Raw genomic sequence first — 12,268 nt, 5'->3', positions numbered from 1 at the left:
CAATTAAAGTTGCCGCCACTTCAAGGCCCATTCAGAGTTCATGAAAATTCAAGGTTGTCAGTTTTCATGTGAACATAACAATTAATAGGTCCAATAATTCTTGTATTACAAACAGTGTTGTCGGCCATTGTGTGTTCATTCAAAGTGGTGCATGTGTTGTTGAGGGGTGATCAATTTGGTAAAATAGTAGAGTGCAAGTGAATTTGAGAAACTTTGAAGATCAAAACATGGAGTTTGAGGAATTGTTGGCATATGTGTATCATGAATCTCAATAGTATTTTCCGACAAAGCAAGAAGAAGAAACAGTCTCAGCAAAAGAAGTTGTTGAAAAAGTTCCGATTTTTGATCATTCGTCTGATGAAGAAAGTGACAATTATGAAAAGAAAATCCGGAAGCTTGAATATCTTAAACAACAACTTCCATCTGATCAACGTAGTGGAAAGTTATTTTATGCCGATAAAATTGAAAAATTGAAAGAAAAACAAGATGCAAAACGAAAGATTCAAAAGGCAGTCATTGTTAAAGAAAAGATCAGAGCTGAGAAGATTGAACAAGTTCCATTGGTCAAGATTGAGAAAGTAGAATCTGAAAAACCTGTATCCGTGAATCCTGAATCAGAGTTAAAGAAAGAGATTGCAGAAAACGCACCTATCTTTGATCATTCATCGGAAGAAGGAGCTTTAAAGGCTGAAGAATCTGTGAAGAATGAAACAGGTTGCTCAAAATGTGACAACTTCAAGACTGAGAATGACAAACTCTTGAAAGATGCGGAAAGTTTGACATCTGAAGTCAGGAAGTTGAACAATGAGAAACAAATTGATGAAAAACAGATTCTAAATTTACAGGGAAATTGTGAGAAGTTGAAATCTGAGAATGTTAAACTGTTAAATGACTTAAACAGTTTAATATCAGAAAACAAGTTTTTGAAAGAAAAAGAAAAAGATTTTGAAAACAAAAAGGAATCTTCAGAAAATGAAGATTTCTGGATAAAGCTTGAGAACAAAAACTTGAAAGCAAATGAAACAAAATTTCAAGAACAGATAAAAGTTTTGGAACATGAAAAGTCTGTTCTTGAAAACATGAAGAATGAAAATGAAAAATCAATCAAGTCTCATCTTGTAAGAATATCTCAGCTTGAAAATGAAGCTGAGAATTTAAGAAACAAGATTGATGAACTTGAGAAGAAATTGAAAGGTTTTGTGACTTCCTTAGACAGTTTGAATTTTCCCTGTCCAAAACCTATCAATTCAGTTCCAATAAGTGACGATGTCACAAACTTTGACAATGTCAAAGTTGAAGATTGTGATGAGAAATCTGATGATGAAAATGAAAAAGTTGAAAAACAAAAATTGTTTTTGAAATTAAAAGAAAAATTTCAGAAAACTGTTCTACAATCAACTGAAAAAGGTGAATGCTCTAAGCAAAAACCTTTGAAGAAGAAAGTGGAACAGAAACAAAAAGATAAAAATTTGAAAAATGTTCAAAAAGATAATAAAAGTTCATCAGATCGATCATCCAATCGCAATGAAAAATTACAAAAAGTAAAAAATGAAAACTCAAAATTTGTTGGTAATAAGTGGTGCAGGTCGGACCACAGTGCTCAAAAGTCAAATCCAGCAATCAAGAGAAGAAAAGAGTATCACCAAGCCAAACAGTGCTTTGATCTGAGCGTTTGGTATGAAAATGGTGATTGGTACGATAACAAAGTGTGTTACAGATGCGGCTATCAAGGACACATTGCTGTTAACTGCCAGAGTTGGAGATATGAGACGAGAAGATGCTATAATTGTCAAATCAAAGGTCACATTGCCAGGGATTGCCCAAGGAGATCAAATGAAAGATTGAGGGTTAATTCTCAGAAATTGGCAAAGATTCCAGTCAATGTCAAGCCCAAAGAACAGAAGGTTCAAGAACCTAAAGTTCAAGAAAAGAAAGTGAAGCTTTCTCAGGGGCAAAAAGACAAACTGCGAAAGAAGAGGAAGAAGGCCAGAGAATATCTGGAGAAGATTTTGTCCTCGGGTTCACCCGACAGATCGAATAAGAGTTCTGATGAATCAACTTCCTTGACTGCAAAGTCAAGCAAGACGAATTCATCAGATACAAATCTGAGGACGAAAAAGGACAAGAAGAAGGTAACATTTTTTGGCGATGAATTTGTTTCTTCGGAAACAAAGGAGCCACATGTCGGCGTTGAATCTGACTCAATAAAGTCAGACAAGCCACATTCAGGCAATGATTCTGGTACGGTAAAGCCAGAAGAGCCAGTTGTTGAGGTAAAAACTGAGAATTCAGGTTTAACAATGGATGATACAAACTTTCCACCATTGTTGAACAAGAATTCGAAATCACCCAAGGACCGTCAAGCTTGGGTGAATTTGTTTAAATAGAAAAACTTGAGTTGCCGGAGCTCCCAGGTTGGTAAGCGTGGAGCATGAATCGGCATCTTTCTTGAATTTTATTCGGTAACGTCAATCATACAATCGGTAAAAAGGTTTGTTTGTGTATTTCTTACAAGTGGTACAGAGGTTTCTGAACTGCAAATGGTAAATCAAGGACATTAATTTGTACTTGTATTTTCCTACATCTGGTTGGAAGACAAGATAATGAACCACATCTCCGAACATTTGTTTGATAAATCTACAAGTGGTAAAATCAATCAAACTTATTTTCCGGAAAAACCATTTTGATTAAAACAAACTTAAGTGTTTTGAAATCTAAATGGGAAAATAGTTTGTTGATAGGGGGAGTTCTGATTGTTTATGCCAAGCGAATGGCGAATTGAGACGATTTGATATCGGTTGTCATGTTTCTGTACAGTTTGTTTTCAATTTTCGTTAATGTGTTTGCATTTTAGGGGGAGTAGAAAATTTCAGAAAATCCAAAAACATTAGAAAATTTGAAAAAGCCAAAAACATGATAAAATCAAAAATGAGTTTTGTTGTGAAAAAGAGGAAATGATAGTACATCAGTGGACTATCACAACATGCTAAAGAATTGGAAAGTTTAAAAGTGATAAACGATCTTACTGCGGATGTGTCAGTAGATTTTCGCACATTTAGTAAATTGAAACGAGATATAAACCTAAAGTCAAACTTACTTGATTTGTGGGTAACTATTCTTGGATATATGGGTAACCCCCGAAATCTTGTTTGAAAGGTCCCGTATTCTGAGATACTAGGTCTTTATACTCAGTGATATCTGGGGTATTATCCCGGGACTTCTGCTGTATGGAAGTACTGACCTAGTCCCCGGATAATGCTTTTTGCAAAATGCTTGAAACATAGCATCGCCCTCAGCAAGCTGATGAAACAATAAAATTGATAGTCGCTGCTGTTGTAATCAAAAGATCCTCTAAAGGGGACCCACCTAAAGTCGAAGCCGTCATTTCTCTGCGTATACGGAAGTATCGACCTGAGCTCTCACGGCCCTCGCACATAACCCTTTTACAGATACCATCTGTGGTATACTCACCTGTAAGACTGAATATTGGGATCTGGATACAGGAGTATATTCGAGTGGAGTGATACACAATTAAGTTTGAGTTTCTAAAACACTAATATCGTATCTCGAATCAATTGAAATTTGTGTGAAAATTTAAAGTGGACCAATATACTGACAATCTAGGTAAATTGTTTAGAACTGAGTATGTTTAAAGCTTAATGGTGTTAGTGATTTGTCACAAAACTGATATGATCCTCTTACACAAACTCACAAAAATATTGTTTGTAAATATTTTGTTTTCTCTGCATTTCATTTTTATACATTCAAAAATCCAAAAAGATTTTTAGTGTGTTTTAGCATAAATTTTGAAAAATACAAAAAGATTTTCGACAACTGATGTTGAAGAGCTAATTTTCAAAATTCCGAGTGCTAAACATGATGAACAATGGTTTGGGAGAGTGTGTTGTTTTGAAAATAAAAATGATATATCTTCAAGTGGTTCTTCAAAGATTAACATTGTAACATTATCTTTGATTGTATAATTTCTGCAAGTGATTCATTAGATCTTTACATGTTATCATCAGAAAATTTATTTTTGGGTAGAGGATGTGCAGGTTTCGAAGTGATAGAGAACCAGGTTCCGATACCTGAAGAATTGTGATTTCAATATGCCAGACTGCGATCCCAGCATATCGAAAGGGGGAGTCTGAAGACATCTGAGTAGAGATTGTTCGTGGGGAGTCTGTTGATGATGATAAAAAGAGAAGAGAAAGACTTGAGGATGCTTACACTGTGAGATATTTCAGAAAGCGTTCAGACTGATAAAGACTGAAGTCGTTGAAGACTCGACACTTAAGACTCGTCAACATCTGAGGGGGAGTCTGTTGGTGCAGTCATCTGTCGTCTTCGTCTTAATATCGAGTCCTGGGTTCGTTGCGGTATGGAACAAGAATGATGTCATCATTCTTGATGATGACATCATCCATTGCATCATCATCATATGTGAAGTCTACAATGTCTCGTAAAAGATAAGGTTGAATGAAGACAAATTTAGATATGGTCCAATAAGGTGCATCCTTATGATGGTCCAATGAGAAGAATCAATTTGAAGACTTTTGTTTGAATATTGTAATAGATTTAATGGTGACCGTTTGAAAAAGTTGACTAGGTTTAGAGGTCCAATCGTTTGAATTGTAGTGTCCGTTTGAACAGTCTTCGTTTGAAGGTTGTGTCCGTTTGAAGATGTTCAAACGGTAGGGTGTCACTATAAATAGGTGTCAAGCATTGTCCTTTGTAACGGTCAGGTCAAGTGATACCGAAGTGCTGCCGGTATTTCCTCTCACTGTAAACGTTGTCAATCGAATATAAAAGAGGTTTAAAGTGTAGTTCAAGCTGTTTACTAGTGCGTTTCTTAGTTTCCGCCTCTGAAACGTACGAGAGCTCTTCCGAACGACTCATTCAGGTCGAAACCGATCCTACAATTCCAAAGTGGAAATGGGAACAAATTTCAATGGATTTCATAACAAAGTTACCAAGAACGCTAAGAGGTCATGACACTATTTGGGTAATAGTGGACCGGTTAACAAAATCTGTGCACTTCTTACCCATCAGAGAGAAAGACAACACGAGCAAATTAGCCGAGATTTACATGAGAGAGATCGTTGCACGTCATGGAGTGCCTCTCTCGATCATCTCTGATAGAGACGGAAGGTTTGTGTCAAGGATTTGGCAGTCCTTCCAGGAAGCATTCGGATCTTAGTTAAATCTGAGTACAACATTTCACCCGCAAATTGATGGCCAGAGCGAGAGAACCATTCAGACGTTGGCAGATATGCTGAGAGCATGTGTTATGGATCTGGGTGGTAGCTGGGATAAACATTTACCATTGGTCGAATTTTCGTACAACAACAGCTACCACACCAGTATTGGAGCCGCGCCATTTGAAGCTCTATATGGCCGCAAGTGCAGATCACCGCTTTGTTGGTCTGATGCAGGTGATAGACAATTGGTTGGTCCTGATGTGGTCCAGGAAACCACAGATAAGATTGCACAGATCCGAGATCGCATCAAGGCGGCTCGCGATCGACAAAAATGCTATGCGGACCGAAGAAGGAAACCTCTAGAGTTTAAGGTAGGAGACATGGTATTGTTAAAGGTATCACCCTGGAAGGGTGTGGCACGCTTCGGAAAGCGTGGAAAGTTGAATCCGCGTTATATTGGTCCATTCAAGATTCTGGAGAGAATCGGTTTAGTAGCATACAAGTTGGACTTACCTGCCGAACTGAATGGTGTTCACTATACATTTCACGTATCAAATCTGAAGAAGAGTCCAACGCAAGAAACTGTTGTCATTCCCACAGACGAGATTCATATTGACGACACGCTCCACTTTGTCGAAGAACCCGTTGAGGTTACGGATTGAAAGATAAACAAAACATGCAAGAGCAGTGTCAAACTCGTCAAGGTTCGTTGGAATGCAAGACATGGTCCAGAATACACCTAGGAACGTGAGGACCGAATGAAAGAAAAATACCCCCATTTATTTCCTGAGACCCCTGCAACCAGAAGCAGAACCTAAAATTTCGGGACGAAATTTTCTTAACGGGGGGAGAATGTGACAACCCTCACCAAACCAGGTATCCGTACAAATTAATTAATATTTAATTAATGCTTAATAACTGTACTTGCTTACAATTGTGGTTAAACTGCTTCTTGATTTCTGATACATACATATTCATGCATCATACTGTATTACTATCACTCCATTTATTACGCACAAAACTATAGTGATAAACTTGATGCATAAAAGCACAGTTAGCACAGTGAACGGATAACCCAGTAAACATGCTGACATTGCCAGCACTAGACAGACACTGTCTCTATGACCAGTATGAGCCGGGAATAGATTACTACACTAGTAGGGAGTGTAGGGAGGTGAGGATTGTAAAACTGCGTCACTAGGTGATAGTTATAGTGACCGGATGTGCCTAAAACATGCTTTAATTACAAAATTCTGCACTTTATACAAAAATTCAGCATTTAACATAACAAATAAAGTGCACAAACTTGGTAAAATAATACTAGACACTTTTCAAAGTGTCAGGAATTTATTGTGTCACTAAAAACACTATAAAAGACACTTTAAAGCTTTACTTGACACTTTAACGGATCAATATCCAACCGAACAACCGGACTTTACCCGGAACATAAAAATATTGTCAATGACATTGTTTATACTTTTCTGAGCTAGTTAGAGACCCCGAACACCGTAACACCCTCTATATTACACTACACACTAAGAACCTAATTAAAATCCTAACTAAACTAACTAGATCCTAACTATAACATTACAAATCAACCATACCCCCCTAGTTCGAACCGGTTATGGGGTGGGGACACTCCCCACAATTTCTTGATTATTTTAATCAAACATGTCTAATATCTAGTTAGCATTTTATTTGATGCATAAAGCACAAAGTGGATTATAAATTTACATACAAGGTCTTCATATTCATTCACAAATCACCAAACCAAAAATTGCTCTCTCTCTCTTCTCTCCTTGAGTGTTCGACCGAGAACACTAGAACCACCACCACCACCATCAAGTTTGGTTCTAGCAATATTACATACACACAAAGGTGCAAGGTGACATACAAGGAGGCCCGGTGCACTCGGAAGCTCAAGAACCTCTCTATATTTCTTTTATCCACCTTGTTTACGTCTTGTTTCTTCCCTAGCCTCGAGCTAGTAGTAAGTGCCTCTAAACACCATCTTGTTCTTGTTTAAAGTGGTTAATAAGTGATTTAACGGTTAAAAATCAAGAACACACAAGATCATAACTTAAAGTCTTGAAAGTAAGATGAATATGTTGGATAAAGAGTAACTAATTGTGTAAATCATGTGAATCTTGTCTAGTTGTGAATATTTGATGTTGTTTGTTGCTAGTAATGGGACAAATCATCATCTAACCACACTAGATCATGTTCATGGAACATGAACTAGTAATATGTTAATGTAAAAGTTGTAAAAGATGATGAACTCTTCCACTCATGAAACATGAACTTGTGTAATTATAATTTTTCTTGTAAAATAAGGTTCTAAACTAGTAGATCTAAAGATCTACAAGTGGTTTTTCAGAAGAACCAAGTGAAATTGCAAGTCTTGTTAAAAACCCGGATCTTACATAAACTAAAGACATTTTAGTGAATAAACAAGTGTGTAAACACTTGTGTGACAAGAAAGTTTGACAAAGAAATATTTTTGTAAACCTTGAATAGAAGTTGTAAAACTTCAAGTTCCTTAAAAATAGAGTTTTTAAGAAACTAATTTTATTTTTAAGGATAATAAAACCTACTAAATATGTTAGAAAGTTACTACATATTTTTACACAACATTCAAGTTCATGAGTTTGCGATTTATACTTATTTTGACGAGTTTGATGTTTAAATATTGTATATGGATGATTGATAAATTGTTTGGTTGAATTTTGAAAAGAAAATGATACGTTAGTAAGCGTGGCCACCTCCAGTTACAGAGGAAACTCTGGCGAAATTTTTCCAAGAATATAACACTTAGAAATATTTTTGTGACAAGTGGTTATAAATATATTTTTAACTTGTTTTTCCAAATAAACTTCGCCATAATTTTTATTACAAAATAACCAAGCGTCAGAGGTGGATTTTCGTAAATAAAACTTGTTAAATAAATGTCTAGAATATGTATTTCATAATAAACGCTTGTGTGATGATATGATTATTTTGTGAACTAGAGATATATTATTTTTAGAGTAAAAATAATATTACTTGAAATATTATGAAAATACGACTCCAAGATAATACCAATGCCCTCACAAACAAATATTTAAGTTACACCGGTATTGTTATTACAACGGAAACCTTAAAATGTAACTTATGTATTTTCGGAAAATACTCTTAAATGTGTATTTTAAAGTATTATTTTGGAAATTGTATGAGATAAAATATAATATTTTTGGGAAAAATATGTATATTTTGGAATCAGAATATTTTAGACAAGTGATTTAAAATATATTTACAAGTGAGACTTAAGAATATATTTTCGGAATTATAAAAACGCACATGTATTAAAACCCCCATCCTTGGGAAGGAAAATACTTATTAAATAATTAAGGAGTGTAAATACGAAATAGTTGTCTAACTATTTCCCAAAGACGTTAAACCTTAAGCCAATGCACGACCGTCCATCTAATAGAAGTTAGTACGTGTAGGTCGTCACGCAGCAGGTTGATTGGGATTGACTATTTCGAGACGCACTTCTGTGAGTTCATGTCCCCCTTTTCTCTTAACTGTTTTCAGTTTTTATACTTCGGGGGTGAAATACATGTTACTATGATTACGGATACTTTTACACATGGTATGGTTAGCGTAAGGAGGGTTACTACTTAGATCATGTGAGTGGGTAGGCGGAAACTAGAGGCCATTAATCCTCATAGTAGGACCAAGGGTCATTAGCGGTAGATCTATCTGGGTGTAGCGAGCCCAACTCCAGGCCCAACTGTACGATCCTCGGGGTGACTTTGAGCCCGACGCAAAAATCTTCTAGGTTTGAGTCTTCCTACAACACTTCACACATATTATTGGCCTTGCAAACCAATGGTGATCTCATTTTTCCTTATTTGCTACATACCAGGGATTTTCATACATACAAACATATTACAAAGGTTTTTACATAGTCACTTTTACATGAACTCGCTCAACTTTTGTTGATTTTTCAACTTACATGTATTTCAGGGAATTAGGGATCTGGCGAGATATGCTATGTTTTCATGCTGCGTAGGAGAAGTGATGTCATCCAAGTTTAGGGATTGTGACTTTTGCCTGGACGAGTCACAAGTCTTAAACTGTGTTTATCTCATGTTTGTGGTTGTGTTTTATGAACAATGTTTTTATTTTGTTGTGTTGTAAACTCGATGCATGTGTCAACTCTTAAAACAATGTTGTCGTACTTTTATTTTAAGACTTGAATCAATGGATGATCATCATGGTTTTACTTTCATATAGCTTTGTTGTGGTTAAGCTATGGTATTAAGAAGTCACACCAAATAAACCCACGCTTCCGTAAAGCCAGGGTGTGACAGCTTGGTTCACTTCAAGGGCATCCCTTGGCAAACCACCTCTCTCTCACTTCACCCACACTCCACCACCACTACAACCCACATCCACCACCATCATCCATCATCCATCTTAGAGTGTGTGTAGTAGTCTTGGGATTCAAGATTGATAGTAAGAGTTATTGACAATCAAAGGCCATGTTTGCCTAAGTCTCTTACATCACTTGGTGAAGACAAGCATTTAGTGTAATACTTTTGATTTTTAATCTTTTCGCACTTTTTATTTGGTTTTGTATTAATGACTATAATAACTAGTTTCTTATGTTGAAGGTGAAACTTCCTTATCATTTGTCCGTGGTGTCTTGGCGTTATTTTACTGTCTATATAAAATAAAAGATTTTCACCATTCATATCTCTACGGTCTATATAGAGATATGTTGGCTACCTGGTCGGGGGTTAAGGGAATGGTTTGGTAAGGTTCTTGCCTTGTTCAGTGTATAGATCCTGCAAGGACCTGGGTCAAGCTTACTAGGACCTCCTTCAATAACCACTGGTATTGGATGGCGGGGGTGCGAATGGCTTGATCCCCTCATATGTAAACTACTATTAATACATTAACCCGGCTACTTGGGATTGTATCCCTACTGACTCAAACCACTTAGCCGAGGGTAACGTCACCTTCAAAAGAGGGGCCTACCACATTACGCATTAATAACTTAATTAATTATCTTTCAATATTCCGACCCTTTGGGATTGTATCCTTGCTGACTCAAACCACTGGGTTGAGGGTAACGTCACCTTCAAAAGAGGGGCCTACTATTATAACTAAGATAATCTCTTAAAAAGTGCAAAAGTGCGGAAATCATCAAAGGTTACACTAAAGGCGAGTCGGATCCAAGTGATTCATCTTGTCTATCTGTTTTTATTTTATTTTATTTTTCAGCATTTTTAGTTTTTATTTTCATGTTTAAAACCTTTTCTAAAAATTTTGATTTGATTAGACGTTGAGGATAAACCGGTACTAAAAGCTCTTGTGTCCTTGGACGACCTCGGTATCTTACCAATGCTATACTACGCTCACGATGGGTGCACTTGCCCATATGTGTGTTTAGTGTTAGTAAAATATCGTGTTTTATAAATTTAAAACTTGACTAAAGTGTTAAAAAGGGCTTAAAATATCAACAAAAACATATCACGCTACCCACGCATCACTAGCATAAAATAATTGAATTATCAAACTCTATGGGTCAAAATGCAAATTCTAGAAAGTTTGGTAAAATCTGCAAGTGGTGCACAACCATGCAACTGAGGCGCACTGCCATGCATACTGCGATCCGCATGACCACTCCCCTGATGTGCACCACCCTTCGATCCGTGATACGCACGACTGTGCACTTGACCCGCACGGCCGTGCAAAATGACCCGATCTGGCAGAATCTTATAAAACACGTGAATTTTGGCTCCATTTCCCTCTTTTCAACCCCCAACCACCTCATTTAACACCCAAACCCTAATCCCAACTATAAATACAACCCCTTACCACCTCCTAAATACTTTCCAAACACTTCATCACTCTCAAAACAGTTCAAATCATCCATAATTTCTGATTTTAGGCAGAATATCTTTGGAGTTCAAAGTAAGTTCTAACTCACTTCTACTACTTATGCTTTGAGTTTTCTTGCTTCAAAACACTTGGACTGTAACGCCCTGCTTTTTATAACGTTCCGTAATAAGAAAGGTTTTCGTATATTTCTATTTTCAAAACAAAAAAACTGGTATTTCTTATAATCGTATTTCGATTGCACCAGCACTTGCTCATGCAGGCGTTTTGAGCAGTTTGGTCTGCTATATAGACATATATTTTATGTTTTGAGAAGTTTGAATATTAGGGAATTTCCAAAACAGTACATTTTAAATAGATGGCGTAAAGAGGCTTAGCCAAATTGCTCTTCCGATTACACAAATGAGTCATGATTTTATGACTGAGCTTAATCCCGATGTGCAAAGTATGATGCAAGAAATTATTTTTGCAACGAAGTATACTTTGAACCATTTATCTGGTAATAAGGAGTAGCTATACTTATACAAGGATCATGTTCAATCTTATATGAAGAAGGTTCAAGATATGCAGATTGTTGCTCCTTCTCCTAGTACCAGGGATAGATTTGCGGAGATAACAGGGCAATATCAAAATGATAAGAATCCGATAAGAGTCCCTGTTGGGTATAAGTCGAAAGGTTCTTGATCTCGCAAGCATTTGAAATCCAAACAGGAGGAAGCAATTGAAAAAACAAAAACAAAATGGAAGCCCGTGGCGAAAGAAAGACAGTGTAAGAATAGTAAAGCTTTCAGACACTACGCATCGACATGCAAGAAGGCCGTAATTAAAAGAAAATCGACACGGTCTTTGAGAGCAAGTGAAGGGTAGTTTGGTGTTTTTTATATTTTTTGTTTTTTCAGAATAACAATATCACCATTTGGCGTTTTATATTTTTTATTTATAATTTTTATTTTTTTTCACATTTTTTCACTTTTTGTGCATAACATGTGATTTGGAAGGTGTATAAAAAACCATAGAAGATCGCACACACACATAAACGCCAAAACAAATGTATACTTAAGTAAATAAAAATACTTTAGCCCTCTAATTAGGTGAGGATTAACTCAACAAGATTTTGCTGAATGAGATGGACAACATTGTTAATCCTCACTTAAGAATGTTGTCCACCTCATTCAGTG

Source organism: Helianthus annuus, chromosome 11 (assembly GCF_002127325.2).
Source record: "Helianthus annuus cultivar XRQ/B chromosome 11, HanXRQr2.0-SUNRISE, whole genome shotgun sequence".
Classification (NCBI taxonomy): domain Eukaryota; kingdom Viridiplantae; phylum Streptophyta; class Magnoliopsida; order Asterales; family Asteraceae; genus Helianthus; species Helianthus annuus.
Note: the sequence above shows the minus strand (reverse complement) of the source record.